This window comes from Musca autumnalis, unplaced genomic scaffold (assembly GCF_047663935.1).
Source record: "Musca autumnalis isolate F117 unplaced genomic scaffold, ASM4766393v1 scaffold_3, whole genome shotgun sequence".
NCBI classification, from domain to species: domain Eukaryota; kingdom Metazoa; phylum Arthropoda; class Insecta; order Diptera; family Muscidae; genus Musca; species Musca autumnalis.
Genome location: NW_027411866.1, coordinates 75,423,981 through 75,438,394, shown reverse-complemented (window position 1 = coordinate 75,438,394; position 14,414 = coordinate 75,423,981). Strand labels below are relative to the sequence as shown.

At 36.9% G+C, this 14,414-nt stretch overlaps 1 protein-coding gene across 17 annotated transcripts in view; it reads left to right on the top strand.

Moving 5' to 3' along the window:
• The window catches only part of X11Lbeta, an 815,486-nt gene that overhangs the window by 497,465 nt on the left and 303,607 nt on the right, over positions 1-14,414 (top strand). The window contains exon 1 of one of the 17 annotated variants that reach the window (XM_073971799.1): positions 1,222-1,286. The exons of the other annotated variants lie outside the window; for them this stretch is intronic. The gene's annotated coding sequence lies outside the window, so the exon portion shown is untranslated. Of the gene's footprint in view, positions 1-1,221; positions 1,287-14,414 lie in introns of those variants that run through there. 17 annotated transcript variants of the gene reach the window in all.

Below are 14,414 nucleotides of genomic sequence, written 5' to 3'. Positions count from 1 at the left end.
TAGCTAAATCGGTCTGAAAATGTAGCTAAAAACGTCAAAATACCGTAAATCGGGGGGTACCGTTATATGGGGGCTATACCAAAACGTAGACCTATGTCCACAAGTTTTGTTATATAAGTTTACTCGCACTTAAGAACCCTAAATGTCAAATTAGAGCTAAATCGGTCTGAAAATTTAGCTAAAAACGTCTAAATACCGTAAATCGGAGGGCACCGATATATGGGGGCTATACCAAAACGTGGACCTATGTCCACAAGTTTTGTTATATAAGTTTACTGACACCTAAGATCCCTAAATGTCAAATTATAGCTAAATCGGTCTGAAAATGTAGCTAAAAACGTCAAAATACCGTAAATCGGGGGGTACCGTTATATGGGGGCTATACCAAAACGTGGACCTATGTCCTCCAGTTTTGTTATATAAGTTTATTGACACCTAAGAACCCTAAATGTCAAATTATAGCTAAAGTGGTCTGAAAATGTATCTAAAAACGTCAAAATACCGTAAATCGGGGGGTACCGTTATATGGGGGCTATACCAAAACGTGGACCGATATAGCCCATCATCGAACTTGACCAGCCTGCAAACAAAAGACGCATTTTCCCAAAATTTTGTCCTATCTCCATTTTTGTGGATGCTAGAGTGATTACCACAGACGGACGTGCACATATCGACTCAGAATTTTACCCTGATCAAGAAAATATATACTTTATGGGGTCGCAAATGAGTATTTTAATGCGTTACAAACGGAAAAACAAACTTAATATACCCTCCAACAATGGTGGAGGGTATACAAATATATTTGGAAATGTTCGTTAATTTGCACCTTCTTTTGCGTTGTCAATTATTTTTCCTTTCATATACCAGCATTAAAAGCCGAAATAATAATGTTGTTTTTATAAAACCATCCTTTTAAATGTGGAAAAACCATCATCCCCATTTAATTTAACATTAACATCACTTCACGACTTAAAAGACAGAACAAAACCGAAAACATTGTTATTTATGTCAGCTGACTGAAAGTTTAATGATAAAAGTCATGCATTTATTTTTTGAATAATTCGGTTTTTTGTTCTTTTCGCACCTATAATCCACTGCATAAACAACCGGGCATCGTGATCCTTGTGGTAAAGCATATCGTACTCCAATTTTCACATGATTCTACGGAGCAAAGCAAAAAAAACGAGACAAACGAACATGGTTTAAATGCAGAGAAAACAGCACCGAATGACATTGCATTAAATAAAATTGCATATTTTTGTCATCATTTGGAATTAACATTTAAGGTGAGTGTACGTTTTTTCTCCAAAAAATAATAAAATGCACATAATAAAATCAAAAAATAAATTCAGGTATCACACACGGCGTTGAACTCTATAAACGTATGTATGTATGTATGTATGTGTACGTGTGAGGTATAGAATGAAATTCATGGGAGTATAATGTTTTGGTAACTTTGTAGATAAATTGGATTTTTTATTACTCTTTAATTCAGATGTTTCACGAAAATTCAATGCTAACATAGCTGTGGAATTACATTAAAAAATTCAATAGAATGCACAGTTTATACAGTTGGACACTCAGCCCAAACTAGTTAGCCCTGACTATTTAGTTTGCTGTCAAATACATTATTGTGACATAAAATACAAAGGAAATCAAATCACAATAATGAACAATCTATTATGTTTGCTGTCAAAAGTTGTTAACAGAACTCTGAATGGCCAACCTTCTGTAGGCCTTGATAGAATGTGTAGTTTGGGAAATTTCGTTCATTGAGCGGATCGATATTTTTCGTTCCGTCCACCATAAAGATAGATCATTTCGTCGTTGACTCATTTTCGTTCAATATTATATTTCAGTCTATCGTTTTCATGTGAATATCTTTCACGCTTTTTCTCATTATCAATAGTCAATAGTTGTTTTCTCAGTCTTTAATTTAAGAAAATAAGATATTTTTAGAAGAATTATATGAACGAGGAGAGCTAAATGAATAATATAAAAGAATGAGCTGGATATAGTTCTGTTCATTCATTTTAACGGAATAGTCCCATTGAACTAGTTCGTTCATGAACAACATCACTCTACAGTACAGTATTCTTTAAATAATGGAAAATAAGACCGAATTTTTTATACCCTCCACAATGAAACACATATTACTTAATTTTCCTTTCTGTCCACAATTATAAATAGAGATATTTAAATTTAAAATTACATATAGCTCTGTCAACACATGTATCTAAACTACTAAAAAATGGAAATTTTTAGTGAACAAGTTTTGTGATACCTGAAATCGGGCGGTACAAGTATATGGGAGCTATACCAAAACGTTGACCGATATAGTCCATCATCGAACTTGACATGCCTGCAAACAAAAGACGCATCTTCCCAAAATTTCAGCGTCCCATCTCCATTTCTGTGGATTACAACAGACGGACGGACGTACTGGCATAGACCGACTCAGAGTTTTACCCTGATCAAGAATATATATACTTTATAAAGTCGCAAATGGTTATTTCAAAGCGCTACAAACGGAAAAACAAACTTAATATACCCTCCATACTAGGGTGGAGGATATAAAAAGGTCACGCACAAATCTCTTTTAATTGAGATGATATGTGAAATAAAATTATATATGAAATAATATTGATATATGCATATGTAATGATATGATTAGTAGAACCAAAGATTATGTCATTTTGGCTATGTCGCGTGGCCCTAAAGCTTGCTTTCAGATATATATTCGGTTACAGCGACTATCAAAAATGGTCATAAATAAAAATAATCAAATGATTTTGTGCGTGAGGTTTTTTTTTATCGAAACACACCTGGGTCGTGTGTTACTAGAGTTATGACTATTTGACATTTGTTCTCAAAAATGATTTCCTGTAGTGAGAATGAATGAACCTTTGCCTATTAATGCCTAAAATAACTTTTATTCAATTTAAATATTGAAAAAGATACTTTTCATTTTTATGATATATGAAATAAAGTTATACATAATATAAAATGATATAGATGTAATAATACGGTGATAAAATTAGGGGGAAAAAGAAACGGATATGTAATTTTGGTTATGTTGTCTGCCCCTATACCTCCTTTTCAGTTAAATATCTGCTTACAGTGATTTCAAAAAATTATCCAAAGTTCGGAAAAATAAAAACTTTTAAAGCTTTTGGTGCGGAAGCTTTTTTATCGAGTTACTTTATAATTAAGATTTTATGTAATCTTAGGTAAAACCTCATTAGAATATCATTCAAGGATATGAGATTGTAAAAAATCGTAACCCTAGTGTTCACCCATGATTCGCAGTATCCGTGTCGTGAGTATATAATATGTGCCGGATTGTTTCTATTTCTTCTTCATCTTCGCATAACCTGCAGTAGTCAACAGTTTCAGTCTTTCCCATCTGCAGAATAGTGATCTTATTCTGCAGCGACCCGTGATTATTCCTACCGTTAATTTCAGGTCGGACTTCTTAATGGAAAATAGAGATGTAGTTCTTCCTTTCAAGTGTAACGTATCCAAGGCAATCTGTCCCGCCTTGGATACGTTACAGCTAGGTTCGTTGTGCCAAATCTGGCAAGCATTGTCACGATATCTGCCGTATGAAATGGCAAAAGGGTGGCTTGATTGAGTTATTGACTTCAATATCAGTGGACTCCGATTCGCAACGCACCATTTCAACCGCAAGGTGTTCTTGCAATCCAAAACCGCTGCATACTTGATAGAGTGGGCTCTGCGTTATATAAAGGCCAATTGACTATCCATATAGGTAGTCACCGGACCAGCTATGACAATTTTCTTGTTACTCTTCAACTCTGCTGCTTTTTTGATTGTGAAGATTTCAGCTGCGACCAGTAAATCGAGGGTATCGCTCTAGACGCCCGCTTATGTTTCCGTTTCCATCTTGGAGTTATTGGTGTAAACATCTTTACCGGGTAGAGGTGGGGAGTTGTGGGTCCAGGCCTCTTAATCGTGTATTTGTACATTAATCTCGTCGACGTGTAGTTGTGCTGATAAGTAATCACCGATTTCCTCCGATCCCAGTAATAGTTCCGATCGTTTAAATATTGCAGCGTGGACATTGTTTAGTTTAGGATGAAACGATGTCTTGCTCAAAGCATTCCTCCATACCAGAGAACCATAAGTAAGAATTGGGTGTACTATGGCCGTGAATATCCAATGTACTTCTTGGATGAATAAAGGTCTATTAGTCTTCTCTTGGGAGTCCAGGACCTTTTAATTGGTAGTACAGGACTATGTCGAGGTACCTGGCTTCTAAAGAGACCTTTGTTGTTTGCCCATCTCTATTGTTTGACTAGCACTTCTTGCATGAGTTCTGATAGTGTTAGCTTGAACTTCCCGCTAATCATTATGGCCACGTTGTCAGCATAAGCGATCGATATCATATTCCTTAAGTATATCGTTAATCACCAGAAGCCACAGCAGTGGCGATAAAACGCCACCTTGTAGAGTACTTCTGGCTACAGTCTTTCGAATGGATATTTGAGTGGATTATTCTGCTTCTGAGCATTTCGTCGATCCAATTCATCAGTGTAGAGGAACATTTATGTAAGAGGGTTAATTATGGATTGATTCAAGTTAAGGTTATTAAAGGCACCTTCTATGTCCAGAAAGACTGCTAACGTATAGTTAGAACATTCCATATTCCTCTCGTTAAGACCAAAGACATCTTCAGTGCGGTTTCCACCGATTTGCCTTCGATGCAGACATGTTGGGCAGGACTTTTAACCAGGGTTTAAAATGCTAACGTCGTATTAGCAAAGGCATCGAACATTTGCATCTTTGCCTGCTAAAATTTCTTCGAAATATGTTTAGCAACAATGAATTACATTACACAACAATATTGCTAGCGATGCTAATGCTGTTTGATATTTTTGCTATAATAAAATAGCACCGAACGAACATACTCATATTTTCCAGCACACACGATCAACACACATTAGAAAAGAGAATAAGCAACATAGTTTCAACAGCTTAGCCTTGTTTTCAGCAAACAATAAACACTTTTACACTTTTTTCGTTCAAAGGCCATATGAATTTTTGATGAAGCCGTTTCATATAAATTTTTTTATTTTTAAACAATAATAATATAATTAAGAGTATTTGTCATGCCGTATGCAACACATCGAAATATTGAAATGTAGATATTTATCACTATTTGATATAAAATAAATGAATGATATTTTTCGTTGACATTTGTATTCCTACCAAGGTCTACGTATGTCCGTTCGAAATAAGGGAACAAGTTTCTAGTAAAAAATTGTAAAAACTTTAGGGCTCTGGCATGTAACAAAATAGAACTTTTGTTGCCTTCAGAGTTTAAAATGAGCTCATCGTTGTTCAAATTACAGCAATCTCGTGTCAAAAATTTTACAAAAAAACCCTCGAAATACATAAAATTGGACAATACCGGTTCTTGAGGGTAAGACTAAAACCTAATATATAAATCAGGTGATACTCTTACATGGGGCTATTGGAAAAACGTGGACGTATACTGTCTAATTTTTTGCAAGGGATGCTTTGTACCTGTTATAATGTTTTATACCTTTGGTTAAAACTTTCAGAATATCGAAAATTCGTGAGTGCCGTTCTATGGAGGCTATATGAAAACCTATACCGACAAATTTAAGTTGGAAAATGTTATACCCCCAACGAAGGCTAAATACCAAATTTCAGCCATTTCTTTGGGATATTGAAGCCACAACCATCAAAATACCGAAACTCGGGAGGTACCGTTCTATGGGGGCTATATCAAGACGTGGACTTATACCGACATATTTCAGGGGGAAAGTTGTATACCCCCAACGAAGACCAAATACAAGACTTTAGTCATTTCGGTGGGATAATGAGGCCACAACCTTCAAAATACGGAAAATCGGGAGGTAGCGTTCTATGGGGGCTATATGAAGAGGTAGACCTTTACCGACAAATTTCAAGTGGAAAGTTTTGTGCCGCCTACAAAGACTACATACCAAATTTAAGCCAATTTGGTGGGATATTGAGGCCACAAACTTTAAAATGCCGAAAATCGGGAAGTACTGTTCTATTGGGGCTGTATAAAGGCGTGGACCCATACCGATAAATTTCAGGTGGAAAGTTTACTACCCCCAACGGAGACTAAATTTCGGTGGGATAATGAAGCCACAGCCTTCAAAATACCGAAAATCGGGAGGTACCGTTCTATGGGGGCTATATCAAGACGCGGACTTATACCGACATATTTCAGGTGGAAAGTTTAATGCCACCCACCAAGACTAAACACCAAACTTCAGCCACTTGAGTGGTTTATTAAGGTCACAACATTCAAAACGACAAAAATAGGGAGGTACTTTTCTGTGGGGGCTATATTTAGACGTGGACCTATACCGACAAATTTCAGACGGAATGTTTTATACCCCAACGAAAACTAAATACAAAATTTCAGCCATTTCGGTGCGATAATGAGGCCATAACATTCAAAATACCAAAAAATCGGGAGGTAGCGTTCTATGGGGACCAAACATCCTAGGAGTAATCTTTCCAATGGATGGAAAGATGGACGGACAGGTGAACATGACTATTTCAACATAGAATTGTATGCTGATCAAGAATATACATACTTTATTATTTCGCTGTGTTATTTAATTATACCCTCCATATTATCTGCGCCATAATAAAAAAGAAGATGGGAAGATCGTTATATAATCTTTGGAAAGTATGGGGCTTGACTTCCCCGCTTTAGGGTTGTATGTCACAGTGACCACCCTCCATAGAGTCAGAGTAAGCAATAGACACAGACAAGCTCTGAAAAAATGGTCCAGATGTGAGATGTGCATTTTGTAGCATTGCATAAAAGATACCGTCTGCTCCAGAGTATTTAAATGGCTTGGAGGTATTCATAACCAAGCTATCTTTGGAAGACTTATGATCTCCTCGATGTCTCTCACCTCGTCAGTGACCTGATTGCATACGGTTGGAGCCCTTGAACGCTCCGTGCATTCGGGGAAGTGGATATTGGATATTGGAGAGAATCCTACGGAATCTGACTACATCATTTACTTAATCTGTAGACTCATTTCACTGTTGTATTTATTGAAAGACTCTTTGTAGTTATCCAAATCTGTGGACAACTTTGTATATTGGCTTTATTGTAAAGTCTTCTGCTAATATTCCTACGACTTTCTAGGGGCAAATGGCCTTATCGCTGTCCAAAAGAACCTTGGTCACATGATTCAATACCCCTAGCTTGGATTTCATTAGTTCATTGATTTTTTTCCAATCAGTATTCCGTAGATTTCTATGTGGTGAATGTCGAATTCCATCAATAGAGACTTGGAGTAGTATCTTTCAGTCTTCAGATACTTTCTAATCAATAATGGGGAATTCGTCTTTTCAGGGTTATATCAATAAATTCCTCCTTGGTTTTATTTTGAAAAGTACTCTCATTACCCCTGCTACATATTCTAAGATTACGTCCCAAAATTAAATTCGAATACGGACTCATTTGTGTCGCTACTTCCCCATTGGAAATGGTGAGCATTGATGCCACATCCTAGAATTATTATGCATGAGCTCGCTATCTCTCTGATGAGTCTCACCACATCTTGGCCTGGTGGACAGGTACATGGATGAGAAGATGGTAACCTTCCGTTGGCTGCCTTCAATCTTTTCTGACAGAGATATACAATAAATGAGAGAAACACCTTAATTTCAGATTCTTTCTGGTGACTGTAGAAGTTATAGTCTTGCCTCCGGTGTATGTGGCGACGGTGGTTTAGTTGTCGTCGCATAGCCCAGCAACACTAATTTTGTATAAATAGGGTTCTCGGACTCTGCTTCAAAGGGAGGTCCTGCCTTTGAAGAGGGATTTGAAGCCAAGAGAGGTGAATCTTTCGCAACTCGCTGAGTCGAGCCACCATCGCTCCCAATTTGGCTATAGGGATCGATGTTGGCACTGAACCCAGCTTGGCCTCTTCGGTCATCGGGGTGATTGAAAGCTTATTAAATTAAGGGTTTCTCTTGGGAAAGAGAGGATGTTTCCTTTAAAACTTTATCACCCCCCTGAGATTAACCTAGATTAATCAGTTTTCTCCCAACGAGATGGACGAGGGATCCTTGCCGATTAACTTCCTGGGGTACTTCATCGATCAGCGATAGTCTCTCTTCTCCTTAGACAAACGAGTCGCAGAGCTAGTTGAGGCAGTGGGAGCCTTTTGGGCCAAGGTTTTGGTTGGAGTTCCATCCTCAATAGCGACCTGCCTTGTAGGGCTAGTTTTATGAGAAATATGAGGACAAGTTATGGTAGCGGCCACTTAACACATCATCGGTTCTATTAATATGAGTCGTTTATGTAGTCCTAAGAATAGGGAGTATTGTTACAACTTTCAAATGGTCGGTCCTCAATCAGCTAGTGTCAACGAATTCCTAAAAATAGGCAGTATTACTACAACCTGCACTTGGCCCTGTGCTCGGTCTGTAATAAGGGAGTATTGTTAGAACACTCACTTCACCCTTCGATCAGTCGACATCAACTCACCCATAAATATAGGTGATATTGCAAAAACTTCCACTTTGCCCTGCTCTCAGTCGGCGTCAACACAGCCCTAAGAATAGAGGATATTGGGACAACCCTGTTCTCAGCCTAAAAAAAAGAATAGGTAGTAATGCTACAACCTTGGCCTGGGTCCAATAGAGTTAAGATATATTCAGCAGACTACTGGCTAATTCATAGGATCGATATAGTCAACGTTTGCTCCAACATGTGTTATAAGTGCCTTCCATCTATCACAACCTAAGCAATTTGATATGTTGTGACTTAAACATGACTATTTCCAGAGCCACGTGGGCTTATATTTTGAATCAGGTTAAATTTCCCTACATTTGGCAAAATTTTCTTAATTTCTCAATATTGGTATTAAAATGCCTAGTAAGATATCCGTCTGCTCGTCCTTTTCCTCGATTAGCATGGACGCAGATAAGACTGATTTTGAAAAATGTAGCTTCTACCGATTTATTGCTATGCTTTTATTAACAGTGGTGAGTCTAGAGACAAGTTTTTGCAGCCTCAGACCAATCCGACAGACACCCAAAGTCAAATACATATCCCCATGTCATCCTCCAGAAACAACAACAACGATTTTTTTAATTAATTAATTTTTGTTTGAGATAAACGCTCAAAATGACTGTACACCAAAACTTCCCGATTTCATAGCAATGGATAAATACAATTCTTCGCTTACTATAGCATTTTATTCCGTTATGAATCACAACATTTTCCATCAACCCTCGTTTCTGTTTATTTTAAAACATTTGTGTCGGTGTTTGTTGGTTGGTAGGATAATTTTGGTTGGCAAACACGTTTGAATCGCCCAACAGTTGGTAACCACATACTGACCACAGAGCTTTAGTTGTCTTCATCAACAACATCATAATCGCACTGAACACAATGAATGCACCGACTGAGAAGTGCATACGCAGCAGGATATAAGAGATAGACAACACACATTCAGGATTCGCGAGACAGTTTAAAGAACAAATGGCGCTAAAAGTTTGGGAACAAAATCAGATTGAAGGGCGAATGCCCGAATGTATTGGGTGATTAATGTTGGCTTAAGGTAATGGCTTTATGCAGAAAAATAACAACATTATTATTAAGAAGCAGTTCAAAGCGAACATTTAACCCTACCAACTACCTTTTTTCTCTTCGTCCTTTTGGCCCAAAACTATATAGCAAGTAATGCAAATTATAAACGTTGCAATAATTTTATTGTTTGCCGGTCGGAAATCTCCACCCGTTATGCAAATAAGGGAACATTCCTGCTGGTGCTGCTGGACTCGTTTAAATACCAACATAACCAAGCCAAAGATTTGCTATGCTTTGCTGCGTTTCACTGCTGATGTTGCAAAAAAATTTATTGTAAATGTTTGTTAGTGCGGTTGAATGCTAGCAGCTGAAAGTGGCGTAAAGTTGCCGGTGTTGTTGCAAAATGTCGCAATGTATTGCAATAATAGTCGCTGTTGCTGCTGGGCTGTGCTGTTGCTCAGCAGCATAAGGCCACATTTCCAAAACTTTACCCAAAACGACAATAAACTGTGGCATCTGGCGTTTTTACCAACTTTTGAGGTGAATTTTATTCAAATTTTTATTCATTGAGTTGTTTGGTGGTCGTTCGCTCTTTCCAGAGGAAGAGGTAACGGGCAACAGGAAAAAAGAAAACTCCAATGCATTGGAGTATTTATTGTTATGGTCGGTTGGGAGATTAAGGCAACTTAATCAGTATATAAACGAAAGGATTACCACTGTGGCCATATGGAGGTAACAACGCACATATTGAGTGAGAGAGAGAAGGTGAAAAAGGAGGACAATACAAACATTTCCCTGCAAATATTGTGCACTCCATAAATCGTAATGTGTGGAATGTTAATCGATTATTTTTGTACGATTAAAAAGCAAAAAGCTTAGCAAATTTTTTACGTTTGCTATACAAAAGCTATGTAGTTTGTTATGCTATAAATAATAGCATTCCTTACGCTCCCATATATTCATTTATTGGCAACAAAATATGTGACAGCGAATATTAATGTTTTCCAATATTTAAAAAATCCTTTGAAAAATCGCACCTTTGGACGTTATAAAATTCAATTTAAATTCCTATGGTCTAATGGATATTAATAATCGATTTTTATTCCTATAGCCTTTAGGCTAAAGGGGGTATATCACTGTGCAACACTAGAAATCCAAACAACTTCTAATGGACATTTTCTGAAAGTCTATATTGAGACTACAAAAACCTTAATTGGGTTTTGTGTTCTTAGATCGGGTTTAGATTTTATGGCCTCATCTAAACTGACCTAAAATAACCCTATTTTCCAGTGATCGTACCTTTATACCCGAAACTAATAAGAATTTTCCTTTGCAGTCTTCAGCAATATTGTAGCACTAAAGTAGTAGAACTTATGTGTCAAACAGATGAACTAGGAAAAGATGCATCTAGCGCATCGAACTATTTAAAATATAGAAATGTTTACATAATTTCAGTAACAACTAAACTGTTGAAAGTTGAAACAAGTAGCCATTCTAAAAATTTTCCAAATAGTGTGACCATCAATTCTTCAGAACATTCTGAAACTCTAAAATTGTTATTTCACGTTGTTTAAGGTGTGTTTCATAGCATACCTTTTATAAAAATTACTCAAACAATGTTCATGCAGGCTGTTTATTCTCATGTTGGGATTTCAATTAATTATAAAAATATTTACCAAATTGTTGTTGAAAAGTTTGCTATAAACAAGGCGATAGAGGCATTTTACAACAATATAATGTTCTGAAGAGTTGTGTATTATATTCCGGAGAATATTTTCCCAAATGTAACATTAAGAAGAATTTAACATTTTGGGAGATACGCTGCGAAATATACACAAATTATAAAATTATTAGATATATTATAAAATTTGAGGCAATAAATGCAGTTTTTCGAGTTCACTATTCGTCCAAAAATCTTCTTCTTGCTCTTATCTACATCTGCAGATGTCAAAACAAGATTCGTATTGGTTTCAGAGATACAGCCCCGATTTTTTTTTAAATTCGATATTTAAGCATGTTTAGACGAGGCCATAAAAACCGAACCCGATCTAAGAAAACAAAACCCAAATATAGTTTTTGCCTATTGGTCCTCTACTTTCATAAAATTCTGGACAGAAGTTGTTTGCACGTGATTGGCCCAAAAATGTTGCACAGTGTATTTCATACGATCAAAATTGTGCCTCATCGAAATAATAGTTTTAGACCCCAAGTATGTTTTGACGAAAGCCGTTTTAGGCAATTTGGAGTTGATTTAGCCATGTCCGTCTGTCTGTCTGGCTGGTGCGTACGAAACTCGCAAACGGATCAACATATTTGGTTCAAATTTTGCGTATTGTAATACCCAGAAAAATATTACTGCATTTTAGGAATAGTGTTCATAAAGTCTTGCCAAGGTTCAAATTTCTGCATTTCATGAACGCCTTTCATAAAAAAACAATTAAGAGAGGGTTATAGTCGTACAGGGCCGACCATGCGATACCCCACTCCAGTACTCCTGTAGTGGGATTCTGTAACTCATTTTTGCTGTTATCGATAATTGTCGGTAAAATTAAAATGATTATAATTTCGATAATTAACGAAATTTTTCGGTAAGCTAACGATGAATAAAATGTAGTCGCTAGCCTCTACCGACACAAACAGTGATGCCAACTTTTCTTTATGTTTTTAGTCATAATTTTGCGATTTAATTTTACCGATTTTTGTCGGTAACAGCAAAAATGAGTTACAGAATCCCACTACTGGCCACTATTTTCCAAGAAATGTATTTTATATAATTGGGACATATTTTAGCCGTCCGGTCATACATACATATATTGATGTACATGGTAACATACCAGAGATGTAGGACATACATACATATATACGCCGTCATTACTGAAAACGTAAGGTATTATTTTCCGTATTTTATAATGACCAATCGGGGCTTTTTTGCTACATATTATTAAAACTAGTTAGAAAGTATCAGTCAGCTGTGCCGACGGAGATATACCCTCAGCCCCGGAAACAAAGAAAATAAGTAAACTCAATACTTATAAACGTCTCTATCTTTTTTTTTAATTTTGGGCGATGTAGTCCATATTCGGACGTAATCCAAGTCTCCAAGAAATATATAATTGTTCCACAAACATACCATACGGGACAAGGGAGACTTCTGTCATACCAATGATTGCACCCCGATTCATATTAGCTCAATGATAAGGGACCTACTGTTTATTGCCGAGTCCGAACGGCGTGTCACGGTGGCACCGTGTACAAAATTAAGTCCAAAAGGGTTTCTCCCTTCGAGGGCTAAAAACCTGGGAATCCTTCTTTCATGATTTGAAAACTTTTCTATCATGATTGCGACATTTTGCAACATGGAATGTAAGTGTAGTTCTATGCAAGAAAATCGAAACAATAAAAATAACTACTTATGTATATGCTAGGCAGTAGGTAAGTTATCTAACCGCTATATTCATGTTGGTTTTCAAGTTTATTTTCTTAGATTGAAATAAAATATAGACCTACAAATAAAATATAGACCACAAATTGAATTTTGATATTTTTCCCACAAAAGTTCACCCGCTAAGAACTATCCGAACATTATCCAAAATTGTTGGCATCTTCCTTGACCAAAATTCTTACCTCGGGGAAAAATTTGCCAGTATTAAACTAAAGGGTGTTTTTTAAGCCCGATAAAACTTGAAATTGTAAAAAATAACACAAAAAATTAAATTGTAATCAAAAATTTTTTTTATTCGAAAGATCAATACCTGACATTAACATTTGAAAATGGTTTCGGGCATATTGGCACCGCGGCTGTTTTTGACGAAGTGCATTCTGGACGTTCAATTTTTGGCCACTTTTTCGAGCACTGCTGGCCGTATGTCACGAATAACACGAACAATGCTGGCCTCCTAGGCATCAATTGTTGCTGGTTTATCAGCATAAACCAGTGACTTCACGTAGCCCCACAGGAAATAATCGAGAGGTGTCAAATCGCACGACCTTGGAGGCCAATTGACAGGTCCACTTCTCGAAATCAACTTATCGCCAAATTTTGATTTCAATAAGTAGCGCCATCCTGTTGAAACCACATCTCCTCCGGATCAATGTCATCCATATTTTCAAACAAAAAATCATTGGTCATGGTGCGGTAACGATCTCCATTGACCGTAACGCGAGCTCCGGCCTCATTTTTGAAAAAATAAGGTCCGATGATGCCACCAGCGTGAAAACCGCACCATACGGTGCATTTTTCTGGATGTAATGGAGTCTGTAGGATCTCTTGCGGATTGGTCTCACTCCATATGCGGCAATTTTGCTTATTAACAAACCCACAGTTCGACGAATGGCTTGTTCAGATGGACGATTATGTACGCCATACAAATGACGAAGTCGTCTATAAGTTGCGCGAATCGACGACTGATTTTCAAAGTAAATTTGGATAATTTCGTAGCGTTGTTCAAGCGTGAGTCTATTCATGATGATTTGTCAGAGTATACTGAAACAAATAAAAAAAGTTTTATCAAAATTTAATTTTTTGTGTTACTTTTTACAATTTAAAGTTCTATCTAACACCCTTTATAACTGCTAACTCTAACGCGGTTATTGTTACTAGGCTGTAACTCTGTTATCTGAGCACGTACATTAACATAATTAGCATCAATGGAAAGGTAGTGGGATCGTCTTTCAAAAATAACTCACGTGGGCGGAAAGTGTCTACCAGAAATAAATATATAAAAATTACATTTTTTCCAATTTTCACACAAAAGTTTCGGTCCATTTCAACCGCTAAAAACTATCTGATCATCATGTAAAATTGCATGCTTCTTCCCTGTCATACGCT